General features: G+C 39.6%; 1 pseudogene; it reads right to left on the minus strand.

The window, feature by feature from the left end:
- Nucleotides 1-1,744: 1,744 nt before the first annotated feature.
- On the minus strand, nucleotides 1,745-7,166 carry LOC106330228 (annotated as a pseudogene).
- Nucleotides 7,167-7,418: the final 252 nt, after the last annotated feature.

Below are 7,418 nucleotides of genomic sequence, written 5' to 3' on the forward strand. Positions count from 1 at the left end.
CGTCGGAATATACCGACGGACAAATATCCGTCGGAATTTACCGACGAACCAATATTCGTCGGAATATTCCGACGGACAAATATCCGTCGGTATATTCCGACGACCATTTTCCGTCAGAATATTCCGACGACTATTGTCCGTCAGAATATTCCGACGACTATTGTCCGTCGGAATACACCGAGGAATCCACTACGTCGGAATTGTCCGAGGAACGATCTCCGTCGGTACATAGTTTTTCCGATGAACTCTGGTCTCGTGTGTCGGCATCGTAATATCGTCGGAAGTTCGTCAGAATGACGTTTCTCGGTATTCGTCAGAAAGTCGTCGGAAGTTCTGACGAAATTCCGACGAATTTTTTTTTTCCGACAAAACGATACCGACGGACAGGTTCGTCGGAAATTCGTCGAAATCTGTCTATTCCGACGATTTCGGCCATCAGAATCCCCCTGTTTTCTTGTAGTGTAGTCAGCATGAGATCTCACTCGGTGTGATTGATGGGCCTGATGTGTTGAAAACTAGGCATGTGGGTGGTGAAGAGCCTTCTCGTGCTTCAACTTCAAACTCTCAAAGATCAGATATCCATTAACTAGATGGTGATAGGCCTCGATTAAGCACCGTTGCAGCAGATGGTTCTACGCCAGGCACAGAACAGCATCGGTTATCTCTCTCCGCTAATAGAACTTCGACAGATAAGCTTCAGAAGCTGGCGGAGGGTGCCTCTCCTCAAACGGGGTATCCTGTTACTCAGCCAGAACAAGTTAGACCTTTGCTTAGTTTGCTGGAGAAAGAACCTCCTTCAAGACATTATTCTTGGTCAACTAGATTATGTTAAGCACATTACTGGCGTAGATAGACATGAAAGTAGGTTTCCTCTTCTGCATGGATCAAATGAAAAGAAAACCAACGGAGACCTTATTTTTCTGATGGCTGAATTTGCGGGTAAGTTGCAAAGTTTTATTACTTACCAAGACTGTTCATATTGTAGGCACATATATAATTATTTGTTTGTTCCTATCATTGCATGCGGCAAGGAAAATGGCAAAGAAGGCTGAACAACTAATGAAGGTGCCGCTTCTACGTCTGGGATTGCATCTCAGACAGCATCATGAGTACTGTCAGGGTCGGGTGTTCTGAACGCTAGACCTGGAAGTGCCACAACATCTGGTTTTCTTGCTCATACGGAAGTGCCACAACCACAAGGTGGAGCAGGCGTTACTCAAGGACGAGGCATTTCAGAAATTAGTTAACTTCTTCCAGAGCTGCCTTGAAGATCATCACTTTGTGCACATGTTGGAGCCGTTCTTGAAGATCATCACGTATGTATACTCTCTTCTTTGTAGTAGATTATTTAATCGTTCCAAAATGTTCTTATGAAAGCTTAAGTGAAGTTTAAACTTCTTTAGTCTAATCCTTATCATTCTTGAATCCAGGGAATCATCTCGGATCAACAAGACACTGGATCGACTCCGTTGCTTATGACCAACAAGACACTCAGCAAGCAAGCAACAAGCAAACAATATATAAAGCGCTTTGTTTTGGTAATCCTATTATGTCAATAGTAAAATATCAATGCATAGATCTTTAGTACATGGAAGATCCAGCAATGGTTGTTGATAGAGCTGCCTAGAGTAGAGGACTTGCAATCTCTAACGGATCTCCTCCTCGCTTACCTGTTGTTCAATTATAGATGTTAGAGGAAACGAACGCTCAAAGTTTTATACAACTGTTATCTTGTTCTTACATGTTACTTGGCCTTCTTCTCCAAGATAGTCTTCTCTCGAACCTCGTAGAAGGAAAAGTCATCTAGAATGCAAGTCTTGCTCGTATGCTCCTTGAAAATTTTCAAAATATTCAAACCTTGCTCCAGCATGACCTACAAAAAACGATCCCACAAAAGAAAATATTTGACATAAGAAAACAAAATCAAGGGTATTAACTTAAAGCTTCACAAGCTGTGTTACCTCTTCTGTGTCTCTAGACCTAGTGACACGCTTGCGGTTATCCAGGATAATATGCTTCAGCAAACTGTTTGGAACATCCTTCACAATATGCCACCTGAGAGGGAAAGATCCTTTCCACTTGTCTTGCTGCCAGTAGTCCACATTTTTGTCGAACTCAACCCGTCCTGTCATTTCAGAAAGCCCAACAAAGTGTCTACTTGTATTGACCTGGAAAACAACAAAACAGGTGCTGAATATGTGGCTCAATCTCATAGAAATGCCATTGATTTAAGGACTATATACGCACCGAGAAAAAGAGAAAGACAGGACAGGCGCGAGGTTTCTGCTGAGCTGCTTCGTATGCTGCATCAAGCTTCTTGTTTCCACGTAGTGTGCTAGCCCAAACGTTATATTTGATGCTCTTGTGCACATCATCTTCACCGTAGGACTTGATAACAAAGAACTTCGCATTCGCATAATCCACTGGGAAATCTTCTTTGTTGTACTGTTCTCTGTCAGGAGCAACAGCTTCAGTAACATTCGACTTCTGGTTCTCTGTGTCCTCTTCTCTAGCTCCCCTCCTTATTATATCCAGACCTTGGGTTGGACCATAGGCTGTGAATGATGAAGGCTGGCGCACACCCTAGATAGGAGAAACTTTTTACGCCAGTAAAAAATAGACAAAGCTTACATAGTAGGAAAGTTATCATACCGGGTAATAAGGATTTGAGGGGTAGTTTGATGATGAAGGTACACTGGAGTATGCCACACCACTGCCAGTAACACGTCTCTACCAGTCCTCATTTCCATGGAAAATGCGTTGTCTGTTGTTGTGCTACCGTATAGATTGTCTTGATAGTATCCTTGGGCTGTGAATGATGAAGGCTGGCGCACACCCTAGATAGGAGAACATTGATTGAGGGCCAAACTTTTTACGCCAGTAAAAAATAGACAAAGCTTACATTAGTAGGAAAGTTATCATACCGGGTAATAAGGATTTGAGGGGTAGTTTGATGATGAAGGTACACTGGAGTATGCCACACCACTGCCAGTAACACGTCTCAGCATATCTGAAGAACCAGCAGCATAACCATCGCCATAACCATGAGCATAACCCCCATACAACTTTGTAGTAATGCAGTAGCGGATAAATTTTTATATCCGAATCTTAAAAATGAAAAAGATTTCATGATAAAGTAGTTTTCTTGTGGAATGTTATAAAGAGAGCATTTATTGTGCAACTTTTTTTTTTTTTTTTTTTTTGTCATCGCATTTATTGTGCAACTAAAAATGCATATATATGGAACTATTTTGCATTTGATTTTATATAAAACTAAATAAATGAATCACTCTTATTTGATTTTGGTTGTTTCGGCAATTTTAAAGATTTTTGGTAGATTCACCATAATGTTTTGGTCAAGCATGATGTTTTTATAGAATGGAGATGTATTCTTGGTTGTTTCACCGAGAATTTGCTTTAGTTACTCTTTTTTTTTTGCTATTTTGTGTGATTAAAAAATTCTAAATTGTTAAAATAGACGGCATAGAAAAATCATTGAAATTAGATAATTGAAAAGGTTATAAAACAAAAGCCAGTCAAAAATGGAACTGCATTCAAACTACACCAACATTGTGATAAAGTAGTTTTTTGTGGGATTTGATAAAGAGAGCATTTCTTTTGCAACTAAGGAGTCTAAAAGATTTGGAGACACGGAGAAACTAAAATCTCTTTATGAAAAATCAGTGAGGCATACACTAGGTCTGAGCGACTTGAAAGAAATGCATGACTTGTGAACATCTTGCAATCCTAAGTGATGTTCTAATATCAATCCTATTAAAAGGGCATCTTGCAAACTACTCAGTGTTTCTTGTGTTTTGTTTTGAGTTCTTATTGTCGACTTGTTCAATGGCCTTATTCAAAGATTGACAGTTTCGTTGAATCTTCAATGTTTTTTTAGTTTATTTATTTGGTCAAATTTCAGACTGTTCATTGATTTATTGTTGTTAAGCTTTATATGCTGGAATTGCCTACTGTCTCAATCTTGATTCAACATTAATCACTTTTCAGCGGCCTTATTCAAAGTGTGTCAATTTCCATCGCAAACATGATACGAGTTCAATAACATCGATGAAGAAATGGCTTGATGCAGTGATAGTGATGTAGAGTACACAATGTAACATTTAGTCTTTTGAGATTATTATTATATTAATAATTTAAACAGTAAAAATGAACATAAATTAGAAGATAACACAAGTGAGAGCACTTTTTCAAAAAGTATGTTGAGTCGCTAATATACGGATTCTCTTAATTTAAACAAATTAAATATAAAGAAAGATTAACACATCACTAATGTATTCACAATCCTCATGTTCATTAATCTTCATTTCCTTTTTCTCTTCTTTCTTTTCCGTAAGTGTCTCGGTTTTCGATACCTTGGCCGGTTTCTCATTTGGCTGCAAACAAGAATAACCAGAAATTTAAATGAAGCTACACTCATATACAACCAAAAAGTGATGATAATTAAAGAAACATAAGAGAGCATAAAATAAAAAAAACGTACAGATGTATATATGTTTCGTATCAAAGAAGATAGATAATTTCCTATTCTTTGATGTAGGTATCAAATTTAAATTTATTAAAATTCTGTTAAAAATATCAGAATTTGCATAAAATTATTATTTTTGTTTCTCAGTTTCTTTTCATAGCCAGAAATTTCCCACTCTTAAAACAAAATCTTCTCACAGACTAATGAGTCTAAAAAGCCCAACACCGAGTACATAGAGTAAACCACATGGATACAGACAGCGAGACCTATAAGTAACGTGTTCCTCAATAAACCCTAAATCCAGAGCTGCGTTTTTTTTTTTTAATATAATGTTAAATTTATTCAAAGAAAAGGCTTTGTACATCATATGTAAGTGTTCTAAACTGAAAGAGATAAACTTTTCCTAAAACATATTATCCTTGAGAAACAAACCATAGCCGTAGAAGAGCTTCGAGTCTGTTGTTTCCCATAGCGTCGATGGATCGGCATTTGTTCTTCACTTGGCGGTTAACAAATCTGACCAGCAGTGCAGTAGGCATGGGGTTTGAGCCATGACGTCTTTCATTCCTTTCCCTCCACAAAGAGTGAATGGTTGCTTGAAAAACAAAAGGCGCCAGAAATCTGACCCTGCAATCGAGAGTGTTGCTGACTAGCAAAAGAATCAAACTATCCCAATCAGCACTGAAGTGTGAACCAAGAAGTCAGTGTGTTAGCTTGGTCCATGCTGCCATAGTATATGCGCACTCAAAGAATAGATGGTTGCGGGTTTCCACACTATGTTGACAGAAGGTACAAGCTGGATCAATGCTTGAATTCCATGTGAGCATACAATCCCCTGTTGTTAACCTGTTGTGCAGAGCTAGCCATGTACAGAAAGCGTACTTAGGTGTTGCATGCTGAAACCAAACCCCTATGCTGAAACCAAACCCTTGTGTGCCAGTAAACTGCCGGAGAGGCTTGTCGAACGAGTTGCAATGTTTTCTTTGTGTTGAACAAGTTCTTGTAGGTCCCTTGTTTCTGTTGCCACAGAGGAATATCCTCTGCATCAACAGCCTTTAAACGCTGATTCTCCAAAGCTACCTCAATCTGATTGAACACATCCACTCGATGATTCCTCTTGCGCCTGCTAAAAGCAGAGGCCACTGATGCCATTACTCTGATACCCATATCGATACACCCCATGGGCCCGACTACATCAAAGAGACACCCCATATCCGACCAGACATCATGCCAGAAGGATGTTGATCTGCCATTCCTAACCTCCATTATGTGGAAAACCTTGGCCTTGTCTCTATATTTCAACAGTTTACGCCATATCCATGAACCTAAAGATGTGTTCTCTTTAATAGACCAGAAGTTACCGTTACGTAGCAAATAGGTATGAACCCACATGACCCATAGGGACGCCTGCTGGGATGTTAGACGCCATATGAGCTTCAAACTGCTTACCATGTTGGCCTCTTTCAAGGGACGAAGCCCCAACCCTCGCTCTCGTTTAGATAGGCACACTATATCCCAAGAAATTTTTGCTTTGTTCGAGCTTAGTGTAGGGCCTGACCACAGGAATGCAGAACAGATGCTGTTAACTTCTTTAATGCATTCTCCCAGTAAGATAAAAGATGACATCCAGAAGTTTGCAATGCTCATAAGAACCGAAGCAATTAGTTGGAGTCGACTGGCCATTGATAGGAAGCGGTTTGTCCAATGGCTAATGCATCTTCTGATTTGCTCTATAAGATGCTGATAGTCCTGTCGTCCCATACGCTTAGTCAGTAATGGGAGACCAAGGTATCGAACTGGTAACTGTCCGGAAGCAAACTGATATTGGGCTTGAACCGTCTGGATATTCATGTTATGCTGGCCAGCATAGTAGATTGTTGATTTCTCCATGCTAATTTTCAGACCGGAAACCTCTGCAAATCTGTCAAAGACCTCAACTATGCTCAATTGATCGAGCTTTCCCGTCCGTAAACACCATTATGTCATCTGCGAAACTCAAGTGGGTGAGCCCAAGATTTTTACACTTAGGATGGTACCCAACCTTGTCCTCAGAGGCTGCTTTATCCAGAAGCTTTGATAGGACATTCATACATATAACAAAAAGATATGGTGACAAAGCACAACCCTGCCTGAGCCCCCTTTTACTCTGAAAGTATCCTGCGAGCTCCCCATTTACCTGAACCGAGAAGGACGCTGTGGTAACACAAAGAGATATCCAGTGAATGAACTTCTGAGGGAAATTCATTGCCTCCAAAACGTTGATTAAAAATGGCCACTGCACTGAATCGAAAGCCTTCGATATATCAATCTTGATAGCACAACGTCTTGATATCGATTTTTTGTGGTAGTCCTTGACAAGCTCTGTTGCAAGCAATAAGTTTTCTAGGAGCAGCCGATCCTTGACAAATGCTGACTGATTCAAACTAATGAATTCCGGTAAAGTTCATTTCAGCCGATTAGCAATAATCTTCGAAATGACTTTATAAAGAACATTGCAAAAAGAAATAGGCCGGTAGTTCTTCATTCGACGTGCATCCAAAGTTTTTTGGTATTAGAGCTAGGATCGTTGTATTAACTCCTTTCGGTAGAAACTTTTTTTCAAAGAACGACTGGATTGCAAGAATGAACTCTGCTCCAATAACAGGCCAAGATGCTTTGAAGAACTCTGCTGTATACCCATCTGGACCAGAGCTGCGTTTTTTCCTTTATTCGATTCATTTTTAGTTATTTTTTTCCTTTTATGGTTTGCAACAATGAGGATAAAGGGTGCAGTGATGATGGGTTTATGTAATCTCGCTAATCTGAAATATTTATTGAGGATAAATACTTCCCAACCATTCTGTAATGACCCCAACCCCAAACTATCCCCAAAGGCCAACTTGTTTTTTTTTTAAAAGAAAGAAAGAAAGAGAGAGAGAGAGAGAGAGAGAGA

The sequence above is a fragment of the Brassica oleracea genome, chromosome C3, assembly GCF_000695525.1.
Source record: "Brassica oleracea var. oleracea cultivar TO1000 chromosome C3, BOL, whole genome shotgun sequence".
NCBI classification, from domain to species: domain Eukaryota; kingdom Viridiplantae; phylum Streptophyta; class Magnoliopsida; order Brassicales; family Brassicaceae; genus Brassica; species Brassica oleracea.